The sequence below is a fragment of the Chanodichthys erythropterus genome, chromosome 12 (genome assembly GCF_024489055.1).
Source record: "Chanodichthys erythropterus isolate Z2021 chromosome 12, ASM2448905v1, whole genome shotgun sequence".
In the NCBI taxonomy this organism is placed as follows: domain Eukaryota; kingdom Metazoa; phylum Chordata; class Actinopteri; order Cypriniformes; family Xenocyprididae; genus Chanodichthys; species Chanodichthys erythropterus.
Genome location: NC_090232.1, coordinates 38928344 through 38951478, shown reverse-complemented (window position 1 = coordinate 38951478; position 23135 = coordinate 38928344). Strand labels below are relative to the sequence as shown.

Below are 23135 nucleotides of genomic sequence, written 5' to 3'. Positions count from 1 at the left end.
GTGAAGATGAAAGCATTTGTTAGTGTACAGAAATTAAGTTGCAATGATGAGATCACTGCTTTCATGAGCTCAGCAACATGTCTGTGATCGGCTACATGCTCATTTCTGCAACATTTCATGCCACGATCTAAATACAATGCCATAGATCTAAATGTAACGCAACACTTTTCACGGTTAGTTAACCTTGAGAGCTGTAATAGTAAAAACGAGCTAAAAGAGAGAGTAATACTTGGCTATTTCATATGCAAAGATGTTAGCCAATCACAGCAGTGGGTGTTTACACTGAAGTCTCACAGAGACATGCCCCTTAAAGGAGCGTTCAAATCAGTGGGCTAAAATCAGGGTAGAAAAAATGCCTTTTATTTATAAATTATGACAATTTTTGATCTAAAAAGCATTATAACATTATAAGTGCACCCCAGGAAACATTATAAAACAATAAAACAACACACCACAGTTCATTAATTTTTAGTGATTTTTTTATCATTAATGTTCAGTGCAACATGCAATTCACAAATGAATTAATCAGTTGGTACAGTTGTTATTAATTAAGCCAATTGACCAACTGGTGAATCAGAATGAATTGAACACGAGTTACTGGTCTGTATCACAGACGTAATTAGTCAGACAACTCACTTACTCACTGAATCGGCTTGTACTCACTCACTCACTCACTCACACACTGAACCGAAGGTTAAGATGTCTGATTCAAAATGATCCAAGAAATATACTGTGTTGTGTGTACTTTTAAAACTTTAAATCTTAAAGGTGCCCTAGAACGTGCTAAAATGCGTAGATTCAGGTTGCTGCCCCTTTAATTGCTCGCGCTCCCCGCCCCCGAGCTCTCGACTCTCTCATTGTATAAACAAAGTTCACACAGCTAATATAACCCTCAAAATGGATCTTTACAAAGTGTTTGTCATGCATTCTGCATGCTGATCATGTGAGTATAGTATTTATTTGGATGTTTACATTTGATTCTGAATGAGTTTGAGGCTATGCTGCATGGCTAACGGGCTAAAGCTAACATTACACACTGTTGGAGAGATTTATAAAGAATGAAGTTGTGTTTATGCATTATACAGACTGCAAGTGTTTAAAAATGAAAATAGTGACAGCTCTTGTCTCTGTGAATACAGTAATAAACGATGGTAACTTTAACCACATTTAACAGTACATTAGCAACATGCTAACGAAACATTTAGAAAGACAATTTACAAATATCACTAAAAACCTAGTCTGATGATTCAGCTGTGCACAGATCCAGACATTACTGGCTGCTCTTGTGTAATGCCTTGAACATGGGCTGGCATATGCAAATATTGGGGGCGTACATATTAATGATCCCGACTGTTACGTAACAGTCGGTGTTATATTTAGATTTGCCTGTTCTTCGGAGGTTGATGAGATTTAAATAAGAAGGAGGAAACAATAGTGTTTGAGACTCACTGTATGTCATTTACATGTACTGAACTCTTGTTATTCAACTATTCCAAGGTAAATTCAATTTTCCATTCGATGGCACCTTTAAAAATGCGCATTTACAAGCTAAGCAAAATTTCTGTCAAATCTCACCAGTCAACTCAAAAACAAAATGCTGCAGGAAACATGGATTGAATTTTTAAATTTTTAGATTCCTTAAATTTAGAATCTTTAGTTCTAAAAATTGGACACATAGGAAAAAAGCTACAGGAAAGAGAGTTTGGAGGCTCTATTTCTCTTTGCTATCTTTCTAATAGGCTTTTAATGTCTCTCCCATGAGGCCTGTCAGAATGTATATTCTCCAGGTACAACAAGGTCAGACTGTGCAGCCAGGACACACCAGATGTGCAGTGTCTCTCTCTGTTTCTCACTGCTGGCCTTGCTGAAATATCTCCCCAAAACCCTCTTGGTCATGCTTGAATCCATGGCAATAAGTAATTGAATCTGTAATTGAGGGCACACAAGCATCAAACACATATGCAGCTAACCCCTGTGTTTATATATGTGGGGTCACTGGTGCACACTGATAGGGTTGTGAGGATCAGGGTCAGATGGCATGAAGAATTGGAGGCTAAAAACAAATCACGTCTCACAGATGTTAAACATCTTGCACTTACGTTTTCCCAAGACCCTGAATGATAATATCACAATATTTGTGCTTTTTACAGATTATCTGAGTCGCTATCAACCATAGCGAAACAGCACACATGTCTATGTTATTTTAAGACATTCAGCATATCTTGTTTATAATGTACACTACCAGTTAAAAGTTTGGAATCAATATGACTTTTATTATTATTTTGTTTGTTTTTTTAAAGACAGTCTGCTTAATATTTCTGCAGAAACCGTAAAGTAAAAATAAATTAATACAGTAAATATGCATTAAATTTATCAAAAGTCACAGTAAAATCTGTTAAATTAAATAAAAAATCCCCAAAATTATTGTCTCTCCAAAAATATTATCCAGCAAAAAAAAAAAAAAAGAGCTTTCTTGAGCAGCAAATCATCATATTAGAATGATTTCTGAAGGATCATGTGACACTGAAGACTGAAGTAATGATGCTGAAAATTCAGCTTTACTATCACAGGAATAAATGACATTTTGAAATATATTTTTAAATTTTTTTAAATTGTAATAATATTTTCTACTATATTTTTAGACTTCTTTCAAAAATATTAATGATTCCAAACTTTTCATCAGCAGTGTATAATGTTTACAATGTTTATCAGGTGTTTGTACACAATCGTGACTCTTAGAACGTGATGTTTTCCAGATTATACACATTTTGACCCTGTTGACACCTAGTATTGAATACCCTGTTTGAGAGCATATTCAAGATGATGCATATTTACACCATATTCACAAACAGTGACCTAAGTGGAATGATCAGTGTCTAACCAAAGAGAAATAAATAAATAAAATAACTTGTATGTAGAACTCTGGAGGTTGTGGAGGAGGAAAACAAGACATTCACTGCTCTGCGTGCAGAGAAAAACAGAACAGGGAAAAAAGATAATGCAAGGGGACATAAAATCAAGATACAGAGATAAAGAGAGGAGGAATGTACAAGGAAAGACATAATGAGAAATAGGAAAAGAAAATGAGATAAGCAGGATAAATAAAATGACAGTGAGCAGAAGAGGATAAAGAGGCTGGGAGAGAAGAGGAAACATAAAGATGTGAAAGAAACATGAAGATGTGGGTGAGAACAGACAGAACAAGGAGAAGTTGCTGTATTTCCCAACCACTGAGGCACCTGGAAGACTTCCTGAGTCTCCATAGCAACAGGGGGCGGGGAGAGAGGAGAACAAGCCAGTAATTGGGTGATGGTGTGCATGGAAGAGAATGGATATAAAGAATGGACACACACATATCTATACCATACAACATACCATCAACTTTTCAGATAGAGGGTTTGCGTTCAGTCTTCTGCATTGTCATATCATAAGCCTTTTCCATGTATCAGTTCCCATGATTTCTGCTAACTGAGCATGTGTGAAACGTGTCCATTCCCATATTACCTCTTGCGATATTATAGCAACAACCAACAGCATTATTCCAAATTACTTTGAGGCTGAATCTCACACAAAAAAGTGTAATATTTCACCCACAAATAATATTTTTTGTCTTTATTTTGGGGTGAAATGTGACTTTAAACATTTCTATTCTCCTATCCAACATGAGAGCGATTGTAACTCCACCAAATTCACAGCTACAATGTTTTGGGTGTTTGCCAGGGTGTTGCTATGCAGTTGCAGCAGTCATAAATAAATATTATTTGCTTTTTATTTTTGTGGTCAAATATTATTAAAAACATTTCTAGAGAGAGAGAGGGAGTCAGAAATAACTTATGAATTGATATGCTTAAAATGTCATATCACAGAGCTGCACCATGGGGCCCTATGTCAAATCCAGCTCCATGAGGTCTCCTATTCGATATGAGAGTGATTGTAACTCCAGCAAAGTCAGAGATAAATGTGTGAACCACATAAACCTCATGATTAGCCATTTCAAGGAGCTGCACCAGGGGGTCTCCTGGTAAAACATAGCCAAAGAGTTTGAGAATAATGCAGGAGAGTGAGCCCAGTCATGCAGCTCCATCAATGGGCTTATTCAAGTCAAAACTTCTATGTATATTTCATGACACTTAAAACTGTGATCCCTGCTATAGAGCTACACACAGAGGCTGCTCTGCAGCATTAAATTGGTTGTATTATACACCTTCATAGCATTTCTCCCTTAAGTCTAATGTTGTTTAAGGCTTCTTGCACCAAACATAGAAAGGAAATAACTTTTCTCCCATCTGTCTTGCTCCTTTCATACATCTGCACACGTCCCGTGACACAAATAATGGCAGTGGTCATGTGAACTTATTGCTAATGCTTGCTGATTGGGCTCATGTTGCATGATGTCATAAGCAACTAATTACACAGAGTTTAGTTTTTACAAACATTGACTTATTCTAAGTACAAGATGTCAGCTTCAAAGAAAAACTGTTTTCGAGGTGAACTGTGAAGTATTTAAAAACAGTCTTCAAAATTACTTGCTGAGTGAGTTTCAGCAGGGTGACAGAGTGACATGAAAAACTCTCACACGGCATAATCCACCTGGAACCATACAAAGTGTGCTCTGAGTCTGAACATTTACTCAATAATCTGCTTTTGCACAGAGAATTACAAAAATAAACTTTCATGTTCTGTGGAGAAAATGTAAGTGGTGCTTGCCGGTTCAAAATTCACCACTACGATGCTAGGGTGTTTTGGATGGATGCCAGGGCATTGCTATGCAGCTGATAGGGGTCTTAGTGCTTGCTAGGGTGTTATTTGCTATATAAATAAATTAACTAGCGAACAGAACTCAGGCAAACCGGAACATGGCAAAGAATAAAAACAAAACCATAAAAGACTAAAACAGAGCTAGAACAGAACAGAAACTCTCCACTCCTGGAAGGCACATCCTCGTGCCGTAACAAGTCAAACTGAGCCAATGACCCCGGACGACACCATAGGTCCTTGAGGCCAAGGCGAAGCCCTGGTGATGAGTGGTCGAGGTGAAGCCAGGGTGCTGGAGGATTGAGGACCAAGGCAGAGTCAAATTGAAGGCGGAGCCCAATAGAGCCGAAGGGGTGGAGGGAAGAAAGCACAGCTGAAGGCCCGGAAGTCCATGGCACAGGCAGAGCAACGACTGACCAAGAAGTAGCCGAAAGGATGAGGGAGGCCGGTGAAGCCATGAGGATGAGGGCCCCAGGTGAAGCCAAGGGAGGAAGAAGCCAAGGCGGATGTGACTGGCTGAGGTGGAGTGACAGGCTCAGAGGCCTGAGGTGGAGACAGGGGATCCTCGTACAAAGGCGGTGCTGGACTGGAAGAGTTGTTGGTTGGAGCCAACTGAGGAGGAGCCGAGGGACTGAAGGGAGCCAGTGGAGGTGAAGCTGAAGGACTGTCTGTCTTTGGTAAAGGAGGAGGGAGAGGGATGCTGGGTGGGAACATTAGAGACGCAGGACACTTGGAGCTGTGCAGGACCAGCAGAGATGAAGGAGACTTGGAGCTGGGTGGGACCAGCGGGGATGGGGAGACTATGCTCAAAATATTTCCCAGAGGCCAGATATAGCTGTGGGAGTATGGACGGGGCTCCACTCCATGCCCTCGTACTCCACTAGTATGTCCACCTCGATGGACGTTGGTGCCAGATCACATATCTGGTCAGACTCTCTGTGGGGTTCGGGCTCCAGGGCAATGTTAAGCTCATGAGTTGTCTCTGACACTGGCATTGTGGCAGGCACGGGCTCTGTGTCTGCGGTGGGCTCTGGCAAAGGCTCCGTGCAGTGGAGGAGGCAGCTGGCTGGGCTCTGGGTCAGGACTGGGGCTGTTAATATCATTCTCAGCGGGGCTGATGGTGAACTCAGATCCATTGTTCACCAGGGCTCACTCCACAAATGGGGTGAAATTCCCCAAAGGACCATCACCGGGCAGGCATGCCTTGGATCTGGCTGGTGTAGTAAAAAAACGCAAAGCAAGAAATCTGGGTTGTGGGTGAGGCAGGTCTAAGAAGTCCCTTGTGTGGTCCTTGAGGTTTCGCTGCTCCTGCTCTAAACAGAGCAACTGGACATCTGGTAAGTCCTTTTTTTTTTTTTTATTATTATCCTTTTTGGGGTTCAGTCTTCTGTCACTTTGTGTGGCTGTACTGATTGCACGACACAGTAAAATTCAATAAATTCTTTACTTGGAAACACACAGGAGAGACAGATTAATTAACAGAATTAACAACATGTGAGTAATATAAGCATTGACCATGGATACTAACTAGCAAACAGAACTCAGGTAAACAGGAACATGGCAAAGAATAAAACCAAAACAGAACTAGAATGTAGATAGGCTTAGATAGCTTGATCACTCATTCAGTGTAATTTGAGTTTTCACCAATATTTATAAAATAAGCAGGTCTGGTTGCTTAGAAAGGTAAAGGTAATTGCATTTGAGGTACCAAGCATGATAGGTTACACACTGAATGTTATTACTTACAGTTAGGAGTTTGTGCAAATCCCTGACTTCAAGTATTTAAGCAAAAGTAATGCCTTAGTGAGCAGCACAAATAATCAAAGGTTCCCTGTTTGGGTACAGAGAAATAAACCCTCTGGCTTTGGCGTTTCAGCCAGCTTGTATAAACTACTTTCAAGCTGATCTAAGATCAGCTCTTCCCTATGTAAAACACTAGAGTGCCTGTCTTAAATCAAGGTAAAAGGCGACTGGTAGCCAAAGGGTAAGAGTAGTTACACTGATCCAAGAACACAATAAATCCCCTGATTACAGCATTACGGGCAGCTTTATTGATTCCATTTGAGTAAACAGTGTGAGAGATGGAGTAAAGTGAAAGATAAAAAGAAAGAGAAGGTTGAGAGAGAGAGAAAGCTGTTTTCCTTGAATTATTCTGTTGGCTTGAGTTCCGACTGACAGGACACACATGGATACAATTGCACACAATCACAAAAGCACCTCCATTACATACATGAACACACACACATTTGTGGAACCTAATAGGGAATGCGACTCACTCCAGGCCTGCACACACACATACACAGGTTACTAATGGATAGTGTGAATCAAGTCCGGACATGCATTAGTGAGCACACTATCAGGTTTCAGGAGACATATGTGCACTTGGACTGACAACACACTTACACATATACACACTCTATATATACACAGATCAGGGATCTTTCTGGTAGGAAGCAAATCTAAAGGTTGTTCTGTGATGTCGAATGAGCAGCAGCCCAACATTAAGACAGACTACTGACTACTACAAAACCAGAACAAGTCAAATTTGCGACAGACCCCATCAAAATCTTGTGGGCTTTGTAGCCTTTCATCCATTTGTGTTCCCTTTGAGGTTATATATGCTAGTGTACTCTATGCAGTGACAAAATTCACTTTCAGCAGACAGATGCATCTAAAATTTCAGTCCATATCTGGCATGAAATTGGACCAAAAATACTGATGACTCAACCTGAGCTTCATATACTACAGATTTTTTTTCATCACATTACTAGTCTATTATGCTTACCAAGGCTGCATTTATTTGATCAAAAAAACAGTAATAATGTGAAATATTATTACAATTTAAAATAGCTATTTGAATATATTTTAAACTGTAATTTATTCCTGTGATGGTGTCACATGATCCTTTAGAAATTATTCTAATTTGTTCCTCAAGAAACATTGCTTATTATTATCAATGTTGAAAACACCACTTAATATTTTTGTGAAATGTGTGATACAGGATTCTTAGATGAATCATTTATTTGAAATAGACATTTTTTGCCACATTATAATTGTCTTTACTGTCACTGTCAGTCAATTTAATGTATTCTCGCTGAAAGAAATAAAACAATCCTACTAACCCCAAACTTTAAAGTAGATTTTTGACCAATCAAATGCTCTAGAATGAGATTGTCTCTCCTTCTGATATCAATTAATGATTCCTGTATAATTTTAACAAAATTCAATATTTTTTTTTCCACTCTGAAAAAAATATTCTTATTAACATAAATTTATGCTAAAACGTGAAAGTATCAATTTAAGTAACAATAATTTTACAATTTACACAGAAATTCATCCTGCTCATGTTTCATAAATGGCACTCAGTATGTTGATGAAACTGAAAATTTTTACCCTATCCAAACGCACCAAGATTAACCACAACGGTTGTCAGTTGCTTGGTTACCATTTCTATTATGCATTGGCTGTGACTTTATGTCATGAAGCATTTTGAAATAGTCTGAAATCTTCTATAAGTCATGCTGAACAAATTGTTCTTCCATTCCTCACAGCCTCCAATTATAGGAATAGCCCAGTTCTGTCATCATTACACACCCTCATGAAATTCCAAACAAAAAAGTGTCTTTAAATGCACTATTCCATTAAATATGTGATGGATTCTGACTAACTAAGCTCTATTGTAGGAATCAAACCCAAACTTTTGGTTACCAGCCTTGATCTTTTTTGCACCAACCCAAATTGCAACTTAGAGCTGAGGTCAGTCTGAAATTGTAACTTCAACCAAGACAAAGAGGGAATCCAATGCCCTTGATGTGACCCTAAGCCTGACCCCAAAGACCAGCCGAGGCGGAGCTGCAAAATTCTGTAGGTTGTGCAATGACAGATTGTCAGATGTTCTATGTGTCATCAGAGACGCTTGATGCAACATACGGGTCTGTTTTAAAATTAATCACACACTGACACACACATTCCCAAACATGTCACGTATTACTCACCTGTCTCTTGTTACACTGGGCGGATGTGCCTGAATTCCACCCACACACACACATACACACATATTCTACCAAGATCTGAGAATAAAGAGAGGAGCAAGCGAGCACTTTGGCACTGGCATACACATGAGTAACTGTGGGTGTCCACACCGATTATTTCAGCAGTATATGTAGGGCAGCCAGCAGTAGGGATGAAGACTTTTGGCAGTCTCGTCTGCCCACACCCAGATTTAGCCCCTGTTCTCCTCACTCTCTCCATATGAGGAGCCAGAACTGGCTTGAACCACGATGACAGCACCGCACTGACCTCAGATCAGTAATACAGCTCTGGTCTAGATACAGTTGTGAAGACACAATCAGGACACACTGTACTCTTATTGACTTTGGTACAGTGACAGCACTGCGGATGGCTACTACTCACTAGTTTAGTCTCACTGACCTGACAGGTATGAGGAACTGTGTTGAGTTGGATGAATACAGAAACAGGAGATTGGCATATGTCTTGGCAAAGAGTGGTTGCACATTCCGGTCACAATAAAAATATTTGAGAGCACCCTGTTATGGACAGAGGTGAAAAGAGTACCTGAAAACCATACTTGAGTAAAAGTACAGATACCTTAGAGCAAAAAACTCAAGTTACAAGCCCCCCATTCCAATACGACTTTAAAAGTAAAAGTCTTAAGAGTATCTGATTTTGACAGTATTTATGTATTTTACTCATATTGAATGTAGGCTCAAAGATGCACTATAGTTCTCGACACCTAAGAGACATACCAGTGAAAAATTGTGACTTTATATCTCCCAATTTTTACTTTAGGCCTATATCTTACAATAGGGCTGCATGATTCATTAAAATAATACCGAAATCGCAATAATTACTTGGTGCAGTTATCAAATTTTAAAAATTGTGCATTAAACACATAAATATATGCATTTTAGATTGACGAGTGTCATTGTGTCATTATCAGCAAATTATCCGGCGGTGTATGCAGCGTCTCTGAGTGGTAGTAGTAAATGTGTCGAATTACAATTTTATATCAAACAATATGACTTTAAATCTCGCAATCGTAACGTTGTTTCTCGCAATAGCAACTTTACCTCACAAATTTCACAATTCTCATAATTGTGACTTTATATCTCGCAATTTGACTTTAAATTTTGCAATTGCAGCTATGTGCGATATAAAGTCGCAATTACGAGGAACAATGTGACTTTATATATCGCAGTATGACTTTTAAATCTTGCAATTGTGATTTTGTTTCTCGTAAATGCGACTATATCTTGCAATTTTACTATAAATCTTGCAATTGCGACTATATCTCACAATATGACTTTAAATCTCACAATTGTGACTTTGTTTCTTATAATGGCAACTTTACCTCACACTCTTGCATTATCACTTTAAATTTCACAGTTCTCATAACTGCGACTTTATTTCTCATATTATGACTTTATATATCGCAATATGACTGTTTATCTTGTGATTTGACTTTAAATTTTGCGATTGCAACTATGTGATATATAAAGTCGCAATTACGAGAAATAATGTGTCTTTATCTCTAGCAATATGACTTTAAAGGGTAAAATTTTATCATCATTTACTCACCCTAATGTTGTTCTAAACTTTTGAATTTCTTTCTTCTGAACACAAAAGAAGATGTTTTAAAGAATGCTGGTAACCTTACATTTGACAGTAGCCATTGGCTTCCTACTATGAAAGTCAATGGCTACCGTCAACTGTTCGATTACCAACATTCTTTAAAATTTCTCATCTTTGGGTGAGCTATCCCTTTAAATCTTGCAAATGAGATTGTGTTTCTCATAAACACGACTTTATATATCATAACGTGAATATATCTTGCAATATCATTACTATAAATCTTGCAACTGTGACTTTGTTTCTTATAATAGCAATTTTACCTCACAATCTTGCAATATCACTTTAAATTTTAGTTCTCATAATTGCGACTTTATATCTGATAATGTGAGATTTTGCAATTGCAACTTTGTGAAATCTAAAGACAACAATTACGAGAAACAATGTGACAATGTGACATCTTGCAATATGACTAACTCTTACAAATTTATCATTTTAAATATTATATTTTTTTGTGATTTTATATGTTGAAATGTGACTTTACACCTCCAAATTGTTACCGTATATCGTACGATGTGACATTAGATCTAACTATTATGATTTTATGCGATTTATAGAGACTTATTTTAAAGTTTGTCTCACAGTTACCTTTTCTACACAATTTACCTTTTTTACTCTAAGATTAACCTGCTTCTATACACACGTTTAATTCAAGGAACAGAAAGAGGATGAAAAAATAACTAATTTACAACTCTTTTGGTGCACGAAACCTTGACTAACATTATCAGTGAACTTTAGGGGAAAAAAATAAAATGATACAAAAGACAGTAGGCAGTGGACCTTGAAAGAGCTTCACACAGAAAAAGAAGCTCAGAACATGCTTTGTTGAATGTCTACTACAGCAAGTGAGAGAAAGAGAGAGAAGAGAACATGTGTGTGTATATATATCAGTGTGTGCCAAGGGACTTCCCCTGGGAGAGTGGCAGTGCCCAAAGTAAGTTTGCGGTTTTGTGTAAGTGTGATTGCGTGTGTGTGTGTGTGCATGTGTGTGTGTGTATTGTAACCAGGTGCAGAGAAAACCCAAGCAAATCTGGGTCACCCAAGAAAACCCAACACTTCTCATACCCTGGACATATAAATGCAATCTGATCTCATTCCTGCCAGCGACATAATTACATATTCCACATCTGTACATCACAATGACTATATACATACAGAAACAGTGCTTCAAAGTCAGACACAATTATTATTCTGAGCATCTCTGAATAATTTCCATGTTTTGTGCCAACTAGGCTAACTTCAGCACAAGGGATCAAACGGAGGGACGTGCCCATCCCAGCGACAGCGTGTGTGTAAATTGTACAGTGAAAACTCCAGAGGGAAGAGTTTAAACAAACAGAGTCCTCCCTTTCATAGAAAGACTTCTACAACTAACTCAGTTTAAAGCTGGCTTCCCGTGCACACCCTTCCTTTTGGGGTTTTGTGTGAGAGTTTGGCCGAATTTTAGACCAAAGAGAGATTCATTTATTTATACTGAGCGACCTTATTCACAAGATTTATGCCACACAACTTAAACAACTTTATCAAGCGACTAAAACATTCCGTAACAGTGTGTGGTAGGTAACAAGGAGTCGATAAATATATCCCAACATTTACACAATGTTTCATGTCAAAAAAACCTAGTGAGATACCTAGACAACATTTTAAAGTCACCATGAAATAAAAAAAAAAAAATATATATATATATATATATATATATATATATATATATATATATATATATATTTGCCGTTTTTTAATAGAATATTGATTTAAATTATTAAATGATTTATCCATTCCCATATAATTTTTTTTTCAATTCACGTGTCCTCTTAATCTTCAATCAAAATATCTTTCCCTTCCTCTTGCAGCGACAGCAACCTGTCACTCACATGAGATCGACTAATAGCAAACAAAAACCATCCAATCAATTCCCCATGGACAAAACCAGTCCTGTTCTACACTTCTTCTTGTTTATGGAGGCATTTCACTTGTATATACGTCACAATAGGAAAGAAAAGACCATCACAACTTCCTTTTGATGCCAATTCTTAAGACATAATATGGTCCAGACACAAAAGCTGTTCCAATAATTAAGCCAGCAACCTGCTTTCTAAAATTCCCCATTTTGGCCTAATTTTAAGACAACATCACATGTATTCTTTGCAGAGAAGACAATAATCAGAGTGGGAAAAAAATCAAGAAATGTTAATTATACTTATATTTCAATAAACATAAGTAAAGTGGCATGTAAAAGTATGTGAACCCCTTGCAGAATCTGTGAAAATGAGAATTATTTTAATAAAAAAAGAGGGATAATAAAAAATGCATGTTATTTTTTGTTTAGTACTGTCCTGAGTAAGATATTTTACATAAAAGATGTTTGCATTTAGTTCACAAGACAAAACAATAGCTGAATTTATTAAAATAACCCCATTCATAAGTATGTGAACCATTGATTCTCAATACTGTGTGTGGTTACCTGATGATCCACGACTGTTTTTTTGTTTTGTGATGGTTGTTCATGAGTCTCTTGTTTGTCCTGAGCAGTTAAACTGAGCTCTGTTCTTCAGAAAAATCCTCCATGTCCTGCAGATTCATCAGTTTTCAAGCATTTTTGCTTATTTGAACCCTTTTCAGCAGTGACTGTATGATTTTGAGATCTGTGTTTTCATACTGAGGACAACGGAGGGACTCAAACTCAACTATTAAAAAAGGTTCAAACATTCACTGATGCTCCAGAAGGAAACACGATGCATTAAGAGTCAGGGTGTGAAAACTTTTGAATTCAAATATCAAGGTAAATTGTACTTTACTTGTAATTTTTCTGCCGGGAAACATGCAAGTATCTTCTGTTGCTTCTGAAGGGCAGTACTAAATGAAAAACAATGATATTTAAACAAAATAAGAAAAAATTGTGACTTCTTCATCATGTTCAAAAGTTTTCACCCCCAAGCTCTTAATGCATCGTGTTTCCTTCTGGAGCATCAGTGAATGTTTGAACCTTTTTTAATAGTTGTGTTTGAGTCCCTCAGTTGTCCTCAGTATGAAAACACAGATCTCAAAATCATTCAGTCACTGCTGGAAAGGGTTCAAATATGCAAAAATGCTTGAAAACTGATGAATTTGCAGGAGCTGGAGGATTTTTCTGAAGAACAGAGCTCAGTTTAACTGCTCAGGACAAACAAGAGACTCATGAACAACCATCACAAAACATAAAAACAGTCGTGGATCATCAGGTAACCACACACAGTATTGAGAAACAATGGTTCACTACTTATGAATGGGGTTATTTTAATAAATTCAGCTATTGTTTTGTCTTGTGAACTAAATGCAAACATCTTTTATGTAAAATATCTTACTCAAGACAGTACTAAACAAAAAATAACATGTATTTATTATTATTACTCTTATTTTATTAAAATAATTCTCATTTTTTACAGATTCTGCTAGGGGTTCACATACTTTTTCATGTCACTGTATAAATAAAAATAGCTTTATATTTAACAATATTTTTCATGGTATTTTTATGTTTATTACAGTTAACAAACATAGTTAGTTCAAACAGTTCAGAGTCAATTGGAATTAATACATTTTAGGGGGCATGGAGACAAAGCACCTGGGTGACGACCTTAAACAAAGCATGCAAATGAATTATACAGTTTTAGCAAGAATAGCTCTGGAAGATTCTGGAATTTCACCAGCCCTAATCCAATCATCATACCTATACAGCTTCATTATCATAGAGATAGCAGCCACTACTTCAAACAATGAAGTGAGCCCTTAAATACAAAAGGTGATAGCCTCAGTTACCAGGCTCGTTTGAGAAGGTATAGAGATATAAATAGCACTGACTAATCAGATGAACTGATTTGTCACATAGAGAGGCACGCCCAATCTTAATTTATGGGTGCAAATGTGCACAAACATTTCTGTTCATCAGCAGATTAATCCTTTTATTATTATTTCATTAAAAAATTGACGAAATAATAATCAAGATTACACTACCAAGTCATCATCTGCATAAATTTCATTTTAAATGCAACTTAATAGATCTGGGTAAAAAAAAACAAAAATGAGATTTACATCATTGACCCCTACATTAAACAATGACTATCTGACAAATTATTGCATGTAATGTAGTCACTCACTGCAGCTTGTGTTAGTTCACATATAATCTCAGTTGTCTTCTCCAATCTGTTCCAAAACAGCTTAGATGTTGTCCATGGCACCACCTCTGAATGGAAGGGAAATTATTTACTATATTTATTCTAATAGCTCATAGGCTGGTTTCAGTCGTATACTAGCTCAAAGCTTGTTTGTGCGGCAGTTCAGACTCAAAGTCTATGAAAACATCAAAAGACATCAGAGAGGTGGTCAAAAGCCCAGAGTCTGGCAACAACACAGAGAAATGCACAATAAACCCACATTCAGACATGTGAGTACACACACCAACATGACCACAGCCACAACAGCAAACACATCAAAAGAGTCCCACTTCATTACTAGATCCATCACAACACTGGCACACACGTCCAGATCACACATCCTGTTACACAAAACTTTACATCCAAAGTTTAGCTTTGAAAGCTCTCCAATTATGTTTCATTTAAGCATTCAGCTTTGTCTCAGATGTTTTGTTGGGAAAAATAACAAGTGAAACAAATCCTGGTTTTAGTTGATTTCACAACTTGGTCGAGCTGGTCTTTTGTTTTTAGCATCAAGTATAATTTGGTTATGGAAGAATTTAATGACATATATAATAATAATATATAGATATATAATATATAAATAAAATTAAACAAAATAATTGAAAAAAATAATAAATCAAATAAACATTAAATAATAAAATTAAATAATAATAATTGTAATATTTTTTATAACTAAATATTTTTTTTAGAAATAAAATATAATTTTAAATAATAATATGATAAAATATAAAAAAATAAAAAGATAGTACTTATTAAAAATAAAATAAAATAATAAAAATAAATAATAAATAAATAAAATAGCATGAAGTCCAGATAATTTAGTTATAGAAATTAAACAAATTTAGTTACTTAGTGAAAAAGATTTGAGTTCATACTGTAATGATAAAGATTTTGTGTGTGTCTCTCTCTGGTTGGTTCTGAAACCCAAACATAAAATAAAGAGTTAAGTAAAAAATAACTACAGTAGGATGCAAACCTCCTTCTAAATGGACTGCACACTAAATTTAGTCTCTCTTGCTTTTCTTGCTTGCACAACTCTGGCCTCAGATCAGGAGCCAAGGGCAACTTCTCTCTTCACCACAGGCTCAAAACCCTCCATTGTCCCTTTGAGCACAAGGCCAGTGTGTCTCTGAAGTGTAGGTGTCGGTCTCCTGACTACAACTCGACCTTGCTCATGAAACAAGCCTTTATCCAGCTTTAACAATCAAGCTCCTTCTTCCCACACTGACATCAGTACAGTAGGCAGAGTGGAGCGTCCCTGAACGCCCCCAAAATGCTGAGGCCTTGAGTTACCTCAGCCATTGGTGCCTTTGGCGTTCCTGCACAGCCTTGTGGTCTAGACACCCATTTTGGACTTTCAGGCCGGGCCGGGCCGGGCCTGGCTGAGCTGAGCTGCCTACGCATTCCCAAATCTAGATTGAATGACCCTCCATTTGCCTGAGCACGAACTGGGGGAGATCATCCAGTGTCAGACAGATGTCTGTTCTGTTCTGAATCATTCAGAGGTCCAAAGGGTGGTAAGAAAAATAGAGCAGGCGAAGCTTCAGCTGCACATATCTATATCAATGATAATGTATAACAGACCTGTGTATAAAGGGAAGTGGAAAAAGGCATCCAATATTATCAGCACTACATATTTGGGATAGTGTTGTACAGTGGTTGTAGATGTAAACTGTCTGATCATTTGCAGTATGCCTAAAACATTTTTAAATATAATAATAAATTAATTGTTTCTCACTTTTAACAAATCCAGGTGGGCACCTAAAGCTCAAAAATTTCCCCATATCCACAAAACCAAGGGTTTTCAGGTTTTTAAGGAAATGCAGCCGTCAAACGAATGAAGTTCCAATATGCACAACATCAAGAGCATCTTAGTCAATGCATGTTAAATCCTGCAGTCAGCTAGTCTTGGTTTGGTCTTGGACAGATTAGACTTAGTGCAGCTGACAGAGTCAGCTTAGATGAGAGGAAAATGCAAAGCAGATGTCTTGATGTTTTGTCAGGTGTATTATTGTCCTTATCCCCATCTCAACCAGCTTAGCAGCCCACACAATGACGCTCTTTAAATGGATATTTCACCCAAAAATGAAAATTCTCTCATCATTTACTCACCCTCAAGTTGTTCCAAACCTGTATGAGTTTCTTTCTTCTGCTGAACACAAAGAATGTCAGTAACCAAACAGTTGATGGGCCCATTGACTTCCATAGGATTTTTACCCATCAACTGTTTAAGAAATTTATAAAACAGACTAGTCAGCAGGTTGTCTGTATGACTAGTCAAATAGTTGCTTGCTATGTTTTAAAGAAGTCCCTTATATAACAAAGGCTGCATTTATTTGACCAAAAATATAATAGAACAGAAATATTGTGAAATATATTATTACAATTTAAAATAACAGTTTTCTGTTTTAAAATGTAATTTATTCCTGTGATGCAAAGCTGAATTACTCCAGTCTTGGGTGTCACATGATCCTTCAGAATCATCATTCTAATACTGACTTGGTGCTCATGAAACATTTCTTATCGTTGAAAACAGTTGTCAAGTTGAACACAACAATTGAGTAGCCAGCTGCTGGATGACTAATCAAAAGCATCCTGACTCATCCCTAATGCTGTCAGATCAGCAGTTTGTTATCCTTTTCCTAGTTTCTTGACAATTTGTTACGGTTCATTGTATTACATTTCTCTGACCTTCTTCCTAAAACAAAAATAGGTTAAGAACAGAACACAAATTTACAGTGAGGGTGAGAAATACAGGATGAATCACCTCATGCATAATGCAGGTGTCAGGACTCTGCAGTGCTGTACAATAAGATGAAGACCTGAGCATAGTACAGTACTGGAGCACTGCCAGTGTACTTGACAATGAGACACACCCACCTCCTCTAAGGAGTATGAGAGGAGTAACCTATGCAGCAGAGGTCACCTCTTAACATTCTGCTCACAATACTTCATTCTGTACCTGCATATCCTTATGGCATAGAGAATCCACTGTAAGTCTCCAAGCTTTGAGACAGATGCAAGCATCCATTTACCTAACATCACAAAATTGCTTCTAGTTCACAGTTTAAAATGGTGTGTTTTTACTCTGAGTTAGCTATACATAAGCTCTGTGGGTGGCTGCTCCGCAGAGACCAAAGAGGACAAAATAGACCTGAAACTTCAAACAAGAACCTAGAAGTACAAACAATACAGGCTTCCTGATGTACACCCACCCCTTATGAAAACTGACCATAGAGCTTGCATAATAACCATAGTTTACTGTGCATAACCATTGGCAAAACCATCATCACAATTTTTAGATCACTGTAGCTATGGTTTCTACAAAACAGTTTTGGCTCCACATATAGGCACAGTGCACAAAACATGCCTATACCTACTATTCACTACATTGTTTTCAGCTCAGGTAACACTATTTGCATTAAAACACCAACATTTTTCTCCTTGACCTCAAAACATTTGAAAAAAAAAGAACTTCCATTTTTGTTAGTTTCACTCAAACCATCCTTGTTCACATTACTTAAAAAACTCATGTAACTACATGAACTTAATTTAATCAAATTGCTTCTACTATAAATGAGTATTGTTAGCTTTATTAAAGTGCAATATGTAAGAATTTTGCAGTAAAATATCCAAAAACCACTAGGACAGTGTTATATATTTTATTCACTTGAGTACTTACAATATCCCAAATGTTTCCAACTTTTTGTAAATCGTGAGAAAATTGCAATTTTAACCAAGGCTCCGGGACGTGTGAGGAGTCGCCTGTCAATTGCGTCATACCCGTATTACCCTCGGTTTCCATCTTTATTTTGAAGAAACCATGGAAACACCAAAGATGCTTTAATATATTACATGTTTTAATAGGCAAGGGAACAACTGTTTTGATATATTTATAGACAGAAAACTAATTATTGTTATATAGCTCAACACATTTAGTCTTATTGTTTAAATCTAATTTTCTTGATTTTTTGCGAGTACCATGCTTTACCCCGCCTCAGAGAAAAGCACTATTTTGTGAAGTAGATAACATAGTATAATCAGATGCAGCTTTATTTTTAGTAACAGTAATACAGCATTTTCTCCATCATACAATACGTTTTAATTGCATGCCATTTATCAACACAAGCCGTCCAGCATTTAATATGATAATCTAAAATCTTACTGCAGTGTGTAACAGTGTCCCACAGCCGCCGCCGAGCGAACACACAGAGTAACGTTATAACGTTATATTTTCAACACAGTCAAATGTATCTAATAAACAGAGCTGTGTTACCTCATACTCATGACCGGAAATGCGGAAGCGGCGCCGGCGACTGTGTGGCATAATAAAAGTTCCGCTGCTCGCAGCGTGTGTTGCGCAATCGCTCCAGCGGCCTCGTTCAGCTCCCACAACACTCGGTCCTGCTCTGCTTCATACTACAGTAATGTTAATAATCGCATCCATGAACATGATTTCTGCCTGAGGAGTCCTATTATTTTCCACCGGCTGTGAGGTAAAGACCACATGTCCCCAGATTCCGCGCTATAACTTGGCATCATCAAGCTACGCCTTTATTTTGAATAGGCCTCTAGCGACCTCTAGCGAACAGAAAATATTACATATTGCACATTTAAGTGTTTGTTCAGTCAACCTAACATTGCTGAGTGAAACGCACAAATTAATGATGACAACTAACAGAGCAGTGGATCCGTAGTTTCCAGCATTCTTTGCAAGGAATTGCATTAGGAGAGTAAATTTAGGGATTAAAGTGTAATTTTATGTGTTTTTCAGTAAAGGGAAAGATGTTGTTATTTTTTGTTAGTGTTTAATGTTCAGTTATGTTGGACATTTAGAGGAGTTTCTGTAATGTTCACCATTATGCAGAAGAGTGGCGCCTGTGTTTACGGTGTGAGCTCTCATATACACATTAAATAATAATATGAAAATGAGTTTGTTCAACACGTTATTTTTTGAGTGCAAATAGTTATTTAATAAGGTAGAATAAGTCAAATGTGTTCACATTACGTAATGAACTAAATATAAATTTAACATTATTAAGTAAACTGCACATATAAAAATTATGTAACAGTGACAAATTCAAATGATTTGTATTTACTCAAAATAATTTTGTCAACTTTACTTGAATCTCTTTTGTTCATACAACTAAATTGTTATATGTACAAATTACTCAAGTTGTGTGGAACCACTTGACGCTGCTTTTTTAAGTAAATCCAACAATTCATTTTTTTGAGTGAACATAGTAAACTTGCTCGGTAGCTCACCTGGTACAGCACTTGTGATGCAAAGCGCTGAGGTACGAGATATGAAAAATGAGCATTCACCAGTTCCTGCAGTTATATTACTAATGTAAAAGCATTATTAATGGGCTCTCTCTTTTAAACAGCTTTCAGAATCTCTTTGTGCTTTTTTTTCTCTTTTTGATTCTTTGAAGACAGTGGTAGCAAATACCAAGCCTAACCACAGTTTTACTCCATGGTAGGCTATTACACTGTAAACTATAGTTACCATGGTAAATGTTTGTAAGGGATAATTAAAGGATGTTCTAGAATATGATGGCCTTTGTCCGTACAATTAAGCAAAAACTTGCAGATGTCTCACATTTGGGTCTGCACGTATGTTTGGATAATTAAAGACCTCAGCTCAGCTAACAAAAAATTAGCAGAATGAAAGCGCAGGGCCTTATTCTTGGCCAGCATGAGTGATTTTATTTTAAATGAACTGTGGAGCATTAGAGAATGGTTAAACAGTGTTTAACCAGTGGTCAGTGTGTATGGGAAGCTTTTAAGCATAGTTCACTTGTTTAGCTTGGAGTTCAACTACATTTCTATACACGCAATGCTAATGCTAACCAAGAGCGCATTGGCGGTAACGCTGAAAGATAATGAATTCTTAAATTGATGACAACAAAACCATCCATAGGCACATTTAAGAAATGTTTATTGCTCCCGGATTCTCCCTGATTCAGCTGTGGTTCAGATGAATGCAGAAAAGTGCTGAATGTGTTAAACAGTATTCACAATATTACCATTAATATGTGCATTTAGAGTAGATGTACACTTTAAACATTTTTCACATTCATTAATTAATATACACTATTGTTCAAAAGTTTTTGTTTTTAATGTTTTAAAGAGTCTCATACTCACCAAGGCTGATCAAAAACACAGTAAAACAGTAATATTGTGAAATATTGTTACAATTAAAAATGAGTTCTTTCTATATGAATATATTTTAAAATGTAATTTATTACTGTGATGTAAAGCTGAAATAACAGCATAATTACTCCAGTCTTCAGTGTCACATGATCCTTCAGAAATCATTCTAATATGATAATTATCATTTCTTCTTATTATCAATGTTGAAAACAGTTGTGCTGCTTAATATTAAATCGTGATACATTTTTTAGCATTCTTTGATGAATAGAACTATTGAAAGAACAGCATTTATTTTAAATAGAAATCTTTTGTAACATTATTACGTTTGATTCATTTAATGCATCCTTGCTGAATAACAGTATAAATTTCTTTCAAAATCTTACTGACCCCAAACTTTTGAATAGTAGTGTACTATCCAAATCCAAACATGAGTGTACTAAGCCCCTAAACTACAAAACTACTAAAGCCATAAAGCACAGCCGGGTGCATTATTTATACATTCTTAGAATGATCTGAAACATCTGCTGACACTTCATAAAAGGCACATCCCTCTTCCTAGCGTTTGTTATTGTTCTTGTCATCTATCCCATGGAGAGGCAGGAATTTAAGAGGAGGGAAGTGATTGACTGGGTTAGTCGCCCTCAAAGCTTATCAATGGAGGCTTTGACTTCATCTCTCTGCCCTGTACACAACATGGCCGCCATCAGCTCCTGTGTTAAACACTGGAGTCTTTGAGACATAACATTAACCACTAATAACCTCAACAGACTGTAGATATGTAGAACAGCCCTGGGGGAGCCCCAAACTCCTTACACTCACAACTACAAAAAAAAAAAAAAAAACATATTCCACACACAAATACATCCGTCCCTAACAAAAAATGTACTGAGGAACAGCGTACCATGGTACAGTGATGGTAAAGATGTTAATGTATATTGATGTATATCATAGAACCAAATCATAGCCTTTTTTTATAAACCATGGTATATATTGTACTTTAAAGAATAAAATAGCATTAAAATGTTGTTTTAACCAATCAATTTCCATGAATTTTCAAGATTTTATTTATTTGTATTTATTTATTTATTTATGTATTTTTGCAGGGATTGTAACCACAAAGATGAATTTTAAGCTGATAAAATACAAAACTTAAAAAAGTTAGTTTTATTGATTTCCATGACTTTTTCAAGTCTGGACAACACAATTTTTAAATTACCTGATAATTCCAGGTTTTTCATGACTAGGAAACCCTGCAAATTAAGTGGCATCACCCTGTTACCTTGTCAAAAAACAAGGTTTTCCCATTATACTTATCCAAAAATATGGCACTACTATGGTTTATGTTTAAAAAATATATATATATCACCATGGTTCAAAAAGCTCAGTAAGTTTTTTATATAATATTGTAATACTTTTATTAGTAAAAGACACATAACAATTGATCAAAAATGACAGTAAAGACAGAAAGGATAGTTACAAAAGATGTCTATTTCAAATAAATAATGTTCTTTTGAATCAAAGATTACTGAAAAAAAAAAAAAAAAATTATCGTGGTTTCCACAAAAATTAAGCAACTGTTATCAACACTGAAAATAATAAGAAATGTTTCTTGATCAGCAAAATATCATATTAGAATCATTTCTGAAGTACCATGTGACACTGAAGACTGGAGTAATGATGCTTAGAATTCAGCTTTGCCATCAAAGAAATAAATTATATCTTAAAATATATTAACATGAAAAAAAAAAAGTATTTTAATTTCTAATAATACTTCACAATATTACTGTTTTTACTGTATTTTTGATCATATAAATGCAGATTTTTTACTTAAAAATTTTACTGACCACAAACTACTGTACCAATTGTACAGACATGCTCACAGAGACATGCTTACACTGCAACTAAATGTGCACCGTCATCCTAACCCTATACACGTCCTCACACACCAAAACACACATGATCTTTCTTCCCAGACTTTACAGAGGGGCCTGCTGCACCTGAAGGGTTGGGTGTGAATGCTGTCTTTCCTCCATTCTGCTTCCAAAGCAAATACTGTTATTGGCAGCGGTGTCCTGAGAGCTCTGTTGCAGAGTTAGACTTTAATTTGTAAAATACACCCATAAATGTCATTCAGCATAACCCCTTGGCTGCGGCCAATAACGCATGCTACATTAAACAGCATTAGACTCATATTACATTCTTTCTTCTTATTATTATTAATTTTCCTCTACCTTGCCACTGCTTTGTGAATACAAAATACACTATTATTAATGTTCATACTAATAAAGCACATTTAAATGTAAGAAAGAGGGAGAAATAGGCGTGCAAATGTAGCGCTGGCTTGCATAAGACCAACATTAAAGAGACATTAAAACTCAGTGCTGA

At 36.5% G+C, this 23135-nt stretch overlaps 1 protein-coding gene across 6 annotated transcripts in view; it reads right to left on the bottom strand.

The window, feature by feature from the left end:
- sh3pxd2aa (SH3 and PX domains 2Aa) overlaps nucleotides 1–23135 on the bottom strand; it is a 141591-nt gene that overhangs the window by 94877 nt on the left and 23579 nt on the right. The gene's annotated exons all lie outside the window — the stretch shown is intronic.